At 46.7% G+C, this 12,257-nt stretch overlaps 1 long non-coding RNA gene across 1 annotated transcript; it reads left to right on the top strand.

Moving 5' to 3' along the window:
* Positions 1–3,171: 3,171 nt before the first annotated feature.
* LOC126514920 (uncharacterized) lies at positions 3,172–4,922 on the top strand. Its single transcript, XR_007595707.1, has 3 exons — positions 3,172–3,364; positions 4,519–4,611; positions 4,725–4,922. It is a non-coding gene; the product is annotated as an uncharacterized lncRNA (long non-coding RNA).
* The last annotated feature ends 7,335 nt before the right edge of the window (positions 4,923–12,257 follow it).

Genomic DNA, 12,257 nt, shown 5'->3' with positions numbered 1-12,257 from the left:
ACCCTTTAGGAGGTGGTGCGTGACCCCTGGAAGCCCTGGAAAGTTATGGCCACTTCGGTATTCAGGCCTGCTTTCTCTAAGCCGTGTGAACTGCCTTGTGCTCCCACCACGGCAAGCTAACACGCCGCTCTGTTCTTTCCCCACCGTAATGGACTGGATTCTTCTGAACCTAAGAGCCAAAGTCAAGGTTTCTTCTGCTACGTCGTTTCTGCCAAGCATTTTATCACCATGGTGATAAGAGGGAAAAGAACTCTGGCCTCTGACCTTGCCTGTTTTCTATTTTGGGGTGTGCATAATGACTCTCAAAGTGTCCTATGGAGAGGGCTGTGTGGCAAGTAGCAGAGGCCTCATCGGGTCTTGGTCACAGACCTGCAGCCCAATCAAGCTCTCAAGTGCCCGATGCCCTGACCACAGCTGAAGCCTTGCTAGGTCACCCCCTAACTGCTCCTGCTTCCGGACTCCAGCAACTGTGTGAAATGGTACATGTTGTTTGTTTTCAGCCAAGGGAAGGGACAATCTGTTGCACAACAGATAGCTAATATTTTAATTCCATCGCAAGCGACTCATTCCTAGCCTCAGCGTTTACCAAATCAGCAAAGAAACTGGGTGGGAATGACTTGGGCTGGTAAAAAATGTCCAGACACAAAAGGCAACAGCCCTCTCTCGTCTCACAGCCCTGCCTTCCTCAATAGACACCAGACACCAGCCTCTTTACAGGTCTAAGAAGACTGTATGTGCCCTCTCTAGGCTTCTGGGAAAGCTAGCTTCTCCCTTTACTCCCTCTGCAAGCCCCAGTGATGTCAGAGAACCACCCCTACCCCACCCCACCACCAAGTAACTGGTTAAAGAAGTGTGGTAGTGTGAACCTACTGGCCCCCATAAGAGCATAGGGTATGGCACTATTAGGAGGTGTGGCCTTGATAGAGGAGACTGGATGGCACACACCTTTAATCCAGACCTTGAGGCTGGAGGGTACACTTTTAATCTGGGCTACACCTTCTACTGAAAGTGTAGCACTGTGGGGGCCGGCTTTGAGGTCTTTTTCTCAAGCTCCACTTGGTGTGACAGTCAGTCTACTTCCTGTTGCCTGTAAGATGTAGCGCTCTCAATTCCAGCATCACATCGGCCTGCACGCCGCCATGTTCCCCTTCCTGGTCACAATGGACTGAACCTCTGAAACTGTAAGCGGGCCACCCCAATTAAATGTTGCCTTTATAAGAGTTGTGGTGGTCGTGGTGTCTCTTCACAGCAATAGAACCCCAACTAAGACAAGAAGTGTCCATCATTTCAGGGGGATCCCCAGTCCTCTCTGTGACTCGGTGAGCATCAGGGTCATCAGAGAGATGTTGAATCAGAGACGGACAAGAAGACTACCCCAGACAGCGGCAGCAGGGCTGGGGCTGGGGAGAAAGTGCACAAAGGGTGGAGCAGCTGAATAAAAGAGAATAGCACCATAGAAAAGGCTTTTGAAGCCAGACGTAATGCCTGATGGTGTTCCAGAGCTTGGTGTCATGGGACCTGCCCCAGCCCCAGAGCAGTGTCCCAACCTGGCAGCTGCCAACAGGAATCTTTTGCTGTCAACCAACGGGTTCATAGCACCCACCAGATTCACATCTTCCACCTACCAGAACCCTGTTAGCAAAGGATAGACCCCCAGGGAGGAGCAGCTGGGCCAGCTCAGGCTTAGATCCTCATCCACTCATGGGGCTGTTCCTCCCAACAAAAGATAAGGGTCCCAGCGATGAAGAGTGCTTGGTGACCTCTGGCCACTAGGACAAAACACCTGACAACTTAGGGAGAGTTTATTTTGGCTTGTGGTTCAGGGGCTAAGGCGTGGAACTAGAATGACTTAGTCTGAGGCAGTAGGAGCCTGTGACAGGGCTTGTTCACATCTTGGGAGGTCAGAGAGCAGAGCGCTCAGGTAAGGAAGAAAAGCAGCTGGAATCTGCAAGCCTCCACCCCCACCCACCCCACTTCTGCTAGCTAATCCACACATCCCAAAGATTTCCCAGCCTCCCTAAACTGTACCATTGCTGGGGACCACGTTTTTAAACACATGAACCTATGGGGGAACATTTACATCCAAACTCTAGCGGTACCCAGCAATGGAGAGGGAAGGCACACATTGCTGGTTGGAATTCTCAGCCTCCACTACCACCCTCAGATCCTGGGCCTACCTACCTACCCACATCAAGGCCAATGCTCTGGCCCACGCTCACACACAGACATAGGTGGTACCTGACATTCCGGGCCTTACACTTGGCCCTGAGGATGCTGAAACATACAGGACTCAGTCCTTCCCTCAATGAGCTTCTTATTTGGGAAGGACAGACAAGTGAACAGGTGGATGCCATGCATGAAGATACACTCAAGTATCGAATAAGCACAGAGAAAGCAATGTCGCCTAGAGTCAGGAAGGCCTGCTGGCTCCGTGGTTAAGAGCGCTTCTTCCTGCTGCTCTTCCAGAGGCCCTGGGTGTGATTCCCAGCACCCACATCAGATGATCTACAAATGTCTGTAACTGCAGCTCCGGAAGCCCCTGTGCTGTCCCCATCCCCCCACAAAAACAGAAATAAAAACTAAATAAATATTTTAAAAAGAGCCCTATCATAGCTCGGCCCCGTGGTGCACGCCTGAGAGGTAGGGGCAAAAGTTCAAGATCATTCTCTGCTGCATAATGAGTTTGGGCCATTCTGGCTACGTCAGAACGAGTTCCATGGGTGAAGTCTGGTTGGGGGGGGGTGGCGAGGGGAGATACAAACTGCCTTTCTTTGTCTCTGTTCTACAGTTAAGGAAACTAAGAACCAAGTTTCCATCTTTTACTAAGGTTATATGTAAAATAAAAAGGAAATCTGGGCTTTTAACCTAGGTAGGTTGGAGCTTCTGGGCTTCTCCACCTTGGCAGTAGGTATCTTGTTACCCTGATACCCGAGGCACAAATGTAGGGCGTATCACTAGTCTCTACCCACTAGGTGGCAGTAGTATTCTCCGTTGTTTTGGGTTTTTTCTTTTTTTCTTTCTTTTCTTTCTTTCTTTCTTTCTTTCTTTCTTTCTTTCTTTCTTTCTTTCTTTCTTTCTTTCTTTCTTTCTTTCTTGGTTGAAATCTCAAGAGATTGTCAAATACTCCCTAGGGAGCAGTGGGGAACCACTAAACTAACCCTTTTCCTTTCTTACCTCCGCAAACTCAGGATGAAGCGTACTGCTCACCAAGGACCAGGCATCCTCCTAAACAATTTAAGTTATGAACTCATTTACTCTTCACTAGAGCCCCCTAGTGCCAGCTTCATTGCTCTGTGTTCTACAGAGGAGGACACCAGTGGCTCGGAGAAATCACACACGCTGGAGACAGTCACAAAACTTGCAGGTAGCGATCGATGCCTCCCTTGGTTGGAACCTGTTGAAGGTGGCTTGGAGCCACGTTTTTATGGCAGTGCCGTGCTGTGTTGCCCTCCTATGACTAAAGGGGGGTGGCAGTGTCATGGGCGGGGGGAGGTCAGGCAAGTGTGAGAAATGGAGACTCCATAAGATTAATAGTGAGACTAACACAGGAGCAAACAGCGGGATGAGGCTGGGGAGGGGGGGGGCGGGGAATGAGAAGACCACACTTACTGAGGAAGAACCGGACAGGACAGACAAACAAATGTCTCAGGGGGCTCACACCTTGAAAAGGCTTCAGAAAGGGAGTGTGTGATTTAACTGTAGATGATCGCAGTAGGGAGGGTGGGCTTGAGAGCTGAGACCGGTGGCTGGATTTGGGGGTTTGTTTTGGACCCTGCTGTGAGGGTCCCTGACTTCAGTCAATGACTGCCGTGGGGAATAGCATGCGGAACAAACCAGGTCGTCAGAGCCACCTTGTCTCTGAATCCCACAGCCCTACTCAGTACTGGATCTCCCTTCAACCCTGGTGCTGGACCCAGAAGGCCCAGAGTGTTTTGGCTGGGGCGGGAGGGGGGGGGGACGACAAAGTTTGGAAAGGAGAAGACAAACTGAGCTGGTGAGCCGGTTCAGTCGAGCAAGGGCGCTCGCCGCCAAACCTGACGACTTGAGTTTAATGTCAGGTCCACACGAGGGAAGGAGAGAAGCAACTCTCTTATGTCGTCTAACGTCTCAGGTCCCTCCACTCAGGGTCTCCTGTGGCCCCTTGCGCTGGGCAGAACTAGTAACTCCTAGGAGAGCTACATAAAGCCCCGGGACCGGGAAAATCCAGACCCTTTCTCCTAAACTCATCCCCTCCCAGAGCAGCAGGTGGCAGCACCAACATGGTTTTCAAATTACAACCATCGATAAAAGTCAAAACTAAAATGTAGGGCTGGAGAGATGGCTCAGAGGTTAAGAGCGTTGCCTGCTCTTCCAAAGGTCCTGAGTTCAATTCCCAGCAACCACATGGTGGCTCACAGCCATCTGTAAAGAGGTCTGGCGCCCTCTTCTGGTCTTCGGGCATGCACACAGAATATTGTATACATAATAAATAAATAAATATTAAAAAAAAAAACTAAAATGTACTTCCGCCCTTCCTAGATTTACACCCATCCTCCTCTCCCTGCCCAGGCCCTTTGCCCGCCTGGGTTAATGAGAAACAGAAGTCAATGGACTTGTAAACGAACTTAGAAGGTGAGAGGGATCATTGAGGTGGGGTGGGGGTGGTGTCAGTTTGGCTTTAGACACTATTCCCGGTCTCTGGAGCACAATCTTGACTCAGCCAGCCTCCCAAATTTACATCTAAGGTTGAAAAGTTCCCCAGGACCAGTTGGATGACTCAGACATGAAGAGCTCTTGCTGCTTTTGCAGAGGACCCAGGTTTGATTCCGAGCACTTACATGGTGGTCCGTGACTCCAGTTCCCCAGTACCTGACACCTCTTCTGACCTCTGTATGCATCAGGCACATACACGGTGGATATACACACATATAGACAAAACATTCATGCATATAAAATAAAAGATATTGATATTTATTGAGCTCTACATTTTTCTCTGCTCCCCTCCCTATCTCTCCCCTCCCCAAGTCAACCTTCCCCCAAGGTACCCATGCTCCCAATTTACTCAGGAGATCTTGTCTTTTTCTGCTTTCTACTTCTCATGTAGATTAGATCTATGTAAGTCTCTCTTAGTGTCCATATTGCTGTCTAAGTTCTCTGGGATTGTGGTTTGTAGACTGGCTTTCTTTGCTTTATGTTTAAAAACCACCTATGTGTGAGTACATGTGATAATTGTCTTTCTGTGTCTAGGTTACCTCACTCAAAATAATGTTTTCTAGTTCCATCCATTTTCCTGCAAAATTCAAGCTGTCATTATTTTTTCTGCTGTGTCGTACTCCATTGTGTAAATGTACCACATTTTCCTTATCCATTCTTCTGTCCAGGGGCATTTAGGTTGTTTCCAGGTTCTGGCTGTGACAAACAATGTTGCTATGAACATAGATGAGCACATGTCCTTGTGGCACGATTGAGCATCCTTTGTATATATACCCAAAAGTCATATTACGGGGTCTTGAGGAAGGTTGTTTCCTAATTTTCTGAGAAATTGCCACACTGACATCCAAAGGGATTGTACCAGCTTGCATTCCCACCAGCAATGCAGAAGTGTTCCCTTTTCCCCACAACCTCTCCAGCATTAGTTGTCATCAGTGTTTTTAATCTTGGCCATTCTTACAGGTGTAAGATGGAATCTCAGAGTTGTTTTGATTTTCATTTCTCTGATGACTAAGGATGTTGAACATTTCCTTAAGTGTCTTTCAGCCATTTTAGATTCCTCTGTTGAGATTTCTCTGTTTAGGTCTGTACTTCATTTTTTTATTGGATGATGTGTTCTTTGGGTTTTCAATTTCTTGAGTTCTTTGTATATTTTAGAGATCAGACCTCTGTCTGATGTGGGGTTAGTGAAGATATTTTCCCATTCTGTAGGCTGTTGTTTTGTCTTGTTGACCGTGTCCTTTGGTTTGCAGAAGCTTTTCAGTTTCAGGAGGTCCCATTTATTAATTGTTTCTCTCAGTGTCTGTGCTGCTGGGGTTCTATTTAGGAAGTGGTTCCCTGTGCCACTGAGTTCAAGTGTACTTCCCACTTTCTCTTCTATAAGGTTCAGTGTGGCTGCCTTTATGTTGAGGTCTTTGATCCATTTGGACTTGAGTTTTGTGCATGGAGATAGATATGGGTCTATATTCATTCTTCTACATGTTGATATCCGGTTATACCAGCATCACATGTTAAATATGCTTTCTTTTTTCCATTTGATAGTTTTGCTTCTTTGTCAAAAATAAAAATTTTTAATTTGCTTCCCCTATGCCCAGGATTACAGACCTCATGCTTGTGCAGGTCATGTGTGCTCAGGTCATGCGTGCACAGGTCATGCACGCTCAGGTCATGCGTGCACAGGTCATACGTGCACAGGTCATGCATGCTCAGGTCAGGCGCATCTTGTGCTCTTTAATGGCCAACATTTGGATAACAGAAAGAGCATCAGAAGGGTGAGTTAGAATAAGATGATGAACTCTCCCTCCCAGTTTCCCTAAAGCTGAGCCGATTAGAAGGCTTATGTCCCAGGAGACCTGTCCGTCCCTGGCAAGTCGTCCAATAGGCCGTGTGACAGTCCATCTTCCTTGTGAATGTGACAGAGTTTAAGATCATGGGGTAGACTGTCTCATTTGTCTTCCTGTTTCTGTGACAAATTTCTCAACAAAAGCAGCTCAGAGGGGATTTCTTCTGGCTCACAGTTCCAGGCCAGAGTCCATCAGGGCGAGGAGGACAAGGCCTGATGTCCGCCTGGAGTCCTGGCTGTCCACATCACATCCGCAGTCAGGAGCAGAACGATGAAGCCTGTGTCCCAGTCAAGCATTTCTCCTTTGTAGTCAGCCCAGAACCCAAGCCCAGGGAACAGTGTCCCCCACAATCAAGATGGGTGACGCACGCCGTTAGTCCCAGCATGATGTGGGAGTAATTTCTTACTAATAAAGAAACTGCCTAGGCCCATTTGATAGGCCAACCCTTAGGTAGGTGGAGAAAACAGAACAGGATGCTGGGAGAAAGAAACTGAGTCAGGAGTCGCTATGATTCTCCCACTCCAGACAGACGCAGGTTAAGATCCTTCCTGGTAAGCCACCTCGTGGGCTACACAGAATATTAGAAATGCGTTAGGTCAATATCAGTCTAATCTCAGGGTCTAGTGAGGGCATTGTCTTGGGTTGAAGATGGCTGCACCTCACAAGCGTTGTTAGACAAGAGCCTGGATCTAGATAATCCTTCCCAGGTGTGCCAGGGGCTTGTCTCCTAGGGGTCCCACTCACAGAGATGTGCCTCCAGAAATAACGAGGAAGAAAAACCCACCATGGTTATGGATAGCAGGACTGGGACCCTGGGCAAACAGGTAAAGGCGGAAACCATTGAATCTTTGCTAGACGGTCCTACAGACCAAGCCACTCCTGCCCCTGGGCTGTCCTGCTCTCCCTATAAAGCCAACCTTGCCTACCTCAAGTTAATTTGTGTCAGTCATTAGTCACCGTGCAGGAAGGGTCGCTAATGTGTTCTCTCTGTCAGAAACCAGTCCCTCAGACTAAACAAGGGGTGGGTTCAGAAGCCCTCTATAGCTTGTACTTTTAGCTTTAGAGCCCCCAGGTCCCCTGCTGTTGTTAGGAAGCTCCTCTCAAACTTTATACCTTAGAAATTATTGAGAACCTCGAAGAGCATCTGCTTATGTAAGCTCTGTCAAACTAGAAATTCCAATGGAAGATTTTAAAACCAAAAAATATGCAACTTGCATTGCCATGGATGTCAGAGGATAAGTCAGCACGCGTCCTGCGGCCTCCAACGGGCTCTGCTGTGTGCTCGTGGGAGAGGAGAGGAGAACAAATAACAGCTGGGGGTTTTCAGAGAAATTCTTTAGACCACTGAGCAGCGATTACAGAATACATCCTTAACCCCAGGCTTTACAGATTACATCCATTTAGTCATAAACCACACAACACAGTGGTATGCTTTTGCCCTAAGTGGTTATATGTATTTTAAAGATATTAAGAAGATCACTAAGAGTGCTTGCTGCTCCTCCAAAACATAACATTCTCCATATCCCAGGACCCGCACCAAGTGGCTCACAACCACCTTGGAACTCCAGCACCAGGAAATCTGATGCCCTCTTCTGGCCTCTGCAGGCACCTGCACATATCACACACACACACACACACACACACACACAAGACAGGGTTTATCTGTAGCTTTGGAGCCTGTCCTGGAACTAGCTCTTGTAGACCAGGCTGGCCTAGAACTCACAGAGATCTTCCTGTCTCTGCCTCCCGAGTGCTGGGATTAAAGGCGTGCACCACTACTACCCTGCTACACCTTTTTTTTTAAAGTGCATCTTATATTTACCTACAAATTTGCCATTTCTCTCTGCTCTTCCCCCGGTCTCATTGTCCTTCATTCTGAAGACTTCTCTCCTGCTCCTTGTGGTGCAGGTCTGTGGATGACCTTGTCTTTGTTCATCGGAGCCCCTGGAGGATTTTGTTTTTCCTTTTTAGATGGAGTCTCAGTACTGACCCAGGCTGAGCTCAAACTCATGCCTCCCCTGTTCAGCCTCCCGGGGACTTGCTTCACGGGCGCTTTTTACATCACTGGCTCTTTCTGTAGCGTCTTAAAGGAGCTGTTTCTGTTCTGAATCATCGAAAATGTCCTCCCTATGCAGAGTTCTTAACTCCGGCGGCTTCCAGGGGAATTCATTTGTTCATTCCTTCATTTGTTCGTTCTTGGTCTTGTGACCTGAATCCAGGGCTTCACATATTAAACAAGTTCTCTTTCCTACTCCTCTCTGACTGCTCTCTAGATCTTTCCTTTATCTTTTCAACTGACTCTATTTTTAATTTTCAGTTCTGCTTTGGGTATACCGAGCTTCCTGAATCTGAAAACACATCTCTCAGTCAAGCTAGGAAGAGTTCAGTCACAGTTTATTTTTTGTTTTTCTAGTTAGCACACCACACAATGGATTCCATTCATATTGTTGCACTTTGCTCGTATTCATGCCCCCTTTCTCTTCTCTTCTCCTTCCCCCCCCCCTACAGGTTCCCTTCCCCTGACAAAGAAGCTCCCTTCTATTTTCATGCCCCATCCCGTTCCTCCTTGATCTGGATTCCTTCTGCCCTGGTCTGGTTTTTCTTGATTAACGTGATGGTCTCTAGCTCTGCTATTTTCTAAAAGTGGCATGTCCTCCTCCTCCTCTTTTTTTCTTCTGAATAAAACACTGCTCTGTCTGTGTGTGTCACATTTTCTTTATTGAACTGTCAATGGGCCTCTAACCTCTAATGTCCATGTCTCGATTGTTGTGTTTGATGCCTCAGTAAACACATATTGCCTGAGTCAACGGACCACGCCATCGTGTCTTCCGATGTTTCTTCTGCGTGATTCTCTCTCTCCATCTCCATTTGACATGACAGAAACATATGCATTCAGAAGCTTTACATTTCCAACAGACCCCTGTGTTTCTGCTCATTTTAAAAACATTTCCTCGGTTCTTCGGGTAGGATCATTGTTATTTCTGTTTCCGAGTCCGCAGGCTTCTCCCGCCTCTGCCGTGTCCTACTAAGCACTCACAGTTACTCTTTTGTTTTCTTTCCTTTCTTCCTCTTGTTTTGTTTGGCTTTGCTTTGTTAAGATGGGGTCCCGCTCTGTAGCTCTGGCTGGCCTAGAACTCATTAATATGCAGACCAGGCTATCCTCAGACTTACAGAGATATGTCTGCTCCTGCCTCTCAGAAAGGTAGTACCGACATTTAGCTCACTTGCTTTTTGTTGTCTGTTTGTTGCTTGGGGGTTGTTGTTGTTTTGCTTTGATTTTTTTGAGACAAGAGTGTTATGGCCTCTGTGTAACTGAAGGTGCTCTAGAATTCTTGATCTTCTTGCATCCACCTCCCAAGTGTTGGGAATATAGTTCTGTGCCACCATGACCATTTTTGCTGCTTTTGATTTTTGAGACAGTGTCTCACCATGTACCTTATGATCCTGCTGCCTCAATCCCCAGGATGCTGGGATTGCAAGGACGGATCAGCACACTCGTCTGATTCTGATACTTCAAACACTTCATTCTTTGGCACTGGCATCTAGGTGTGGCTGTGAGTTTTCTTTTGGGGAGTGCAAACATCTCTTTCACAGCACAGCTCAGCACAGAATGCTACGGCACATTTCTTCGTGTTTTGCACAAGGGTTTGAGACATACAGACTTCCTATCAATATTCATACCGTATTGCAGACAGCTCTAAATAGAGGCATTGCAGCTTGTTTCAAATTTGAAGGCTCAGTAGAAAAAATAAAAGGAGGAAAGGAAGTAAGTTCACGTTACATGACTGATGGGAAAATAAGTTCAAGAGATCATTTAATCTGGTCTCACGTAACCTGAAGGATATGATTTGTTTTCTGTGTCAAAGAACAACAAAGTCATCTGTTTGTAGCTCCTGCAACTGCTGGGCCACAGAATCAGCAGTCCTCCTGACGGAAGCTGCCAATCTCATCTTGATGGTCAGGGCTTTAGAAACAAGCTGCATCTCAGCATTGTGGTCCATGACCGTAACTGCAGCACTTGGTAAATAGAGCAGAGGATGGTCACTCTAAATTGTCAACTTGATGAGATCTGAAATAAGCTGGAAGACAAGCCTCTGGGCATAGCCGTGATGGATATGTAGCCTCTGATCTGTCTCTGAGGGATCATATTACTTAGACCATTAAGATGCCTGTGGTGGTTTGAATAGAAACAGCCCCCATAGACTCGTAAATACTTTGTCCCTGTGCTGGTTTAAATAGGAATGAGCCCATAGACTCATGTGTTTAAATGCTTGGCCTATAGGGAATGGCACTATTAGGAGGTGTGTCCTTGTTGGAGTGGATGTGGCTTTGTTGGAGAAGGTGTGACCATGCCCAGTGTGGCATTCTTCTCCTGATTCCTGTGGATCAAGACATACAACTCTCAGCTCCTCCAGCACTGCATTTGCCTGCACACCCCCATGCTTCGATCCATGATGATAATGGACTGACCCTCTGAACTGTAAGCCAGCCCCAGTTAAATGTTTTCCTTTATAAAAGTTGTCATGCTCAGGGCTGGAGAGATGGCTTAGCGGTTAAGAGCACTGGCTGCTCTTCCGGAGGAGCTGAGCTCAATTCTCAGCACCCACATGGCAACTCACAACTGTCTGTAACTCCAGTCATAGGGAATCCAACACCCACACACAGACATACATGTAGGCAAAATACCAAAATAAATAAAATAAATAAATTAATTTTTTAAAAAGAGTTGATGTGATTGTGGTGTCTCGTCACAGCAATCGAAACCCTGACTTAATACAGTCTCCACTTGGTGGAACTGTTTGGGACGGACTAGGAAGTGAGGTCTTGTGGAAGATGTGTCGCTGTTGTGGGATGTTTGATCACACTATGACACAATGAGACTGTTAAAAAAGTTAACCTTGAAACAGGAATAAGTCAACGAATTAACCATAAAGATTTTGGAGGACCAAGGATAATCTAGAGAGGCACAGGAATGAATACAAAGGGGTTTAGAAAGATCTGGGCCATTTCAATCTGGGAAGAACAGAGAGAGGGTTAGCTGGTCATTCCTCCCCCACTTTCTTGATCTATCAGGGTTTTGCCCCAGTATCTGACTCCAGAGTTTTATTGATAATAGAATAGTTTAGATAAACATTTCCTGTCACTGGAGATAGACTCTGATATTTCATAAGCTCATACCATTCCCAGTTATCTCCCTCTCCCTCAGGGTTATGTCTCAAGATATAAGCTCTCAGCTGCTGCTCCAGCGCCATGCCTGCCTGCCTGTTGCCTCACTCCCCACCATGATGAGTATGGACTCACTCACACACTCTGAAGCTGCAAGCTCCAACTTTCTTGGAGTTGCTTTGGTTATAGAAATATCAATAGAAAATTCATATTGCAATAGCAAACCAATTAGGACAGACCCCCACTAAAAATGGAGTGTGGTCCTGGACTTTATGAAAAGGAGACAATTAGCTGAACACAAGCATTTGATGTTCTCTGCTTCCTGGCTGGGATACAATGTGACCGCTGCTTCCAGTTTATTGCTGCCTCGACTTCCGTGTCATGGGGACTTTTCCTTGACCTGTGAGCCAAAACAAACCCTTCTTTCTAAGTTGTTTTTGGTACCCAAAACAGGTCTTATAGTAACGCTATCAGCATCATGATGTTATATCAACCAGGTGGAGTTGTTATTGTAAGGCCCCATTTTCATCCTGGAAACTTCGAAGATTACTGCAGGAA

The sequence above is a fragment of the Alexandromys fortis genome, unplaced genomic scaffold, assembly GCF_014885135.2.
Source record: "Alexandromys fortis isolate MF-2015 unplaced genomic scaffold, M_Fortis_MF-2015_v1.1 scaffold_150, whole genome shotgun sequence".
Classification (NCBI taxonomy): Eukaryota; Metazoa; Chordata; class Mammalia; order Rodentia; family Cricetidae; genus Alexandromys; species Alexandromys fortis.
This window is presented reverse-complemented; position numbering and strand designations above follow the sequence as displayed.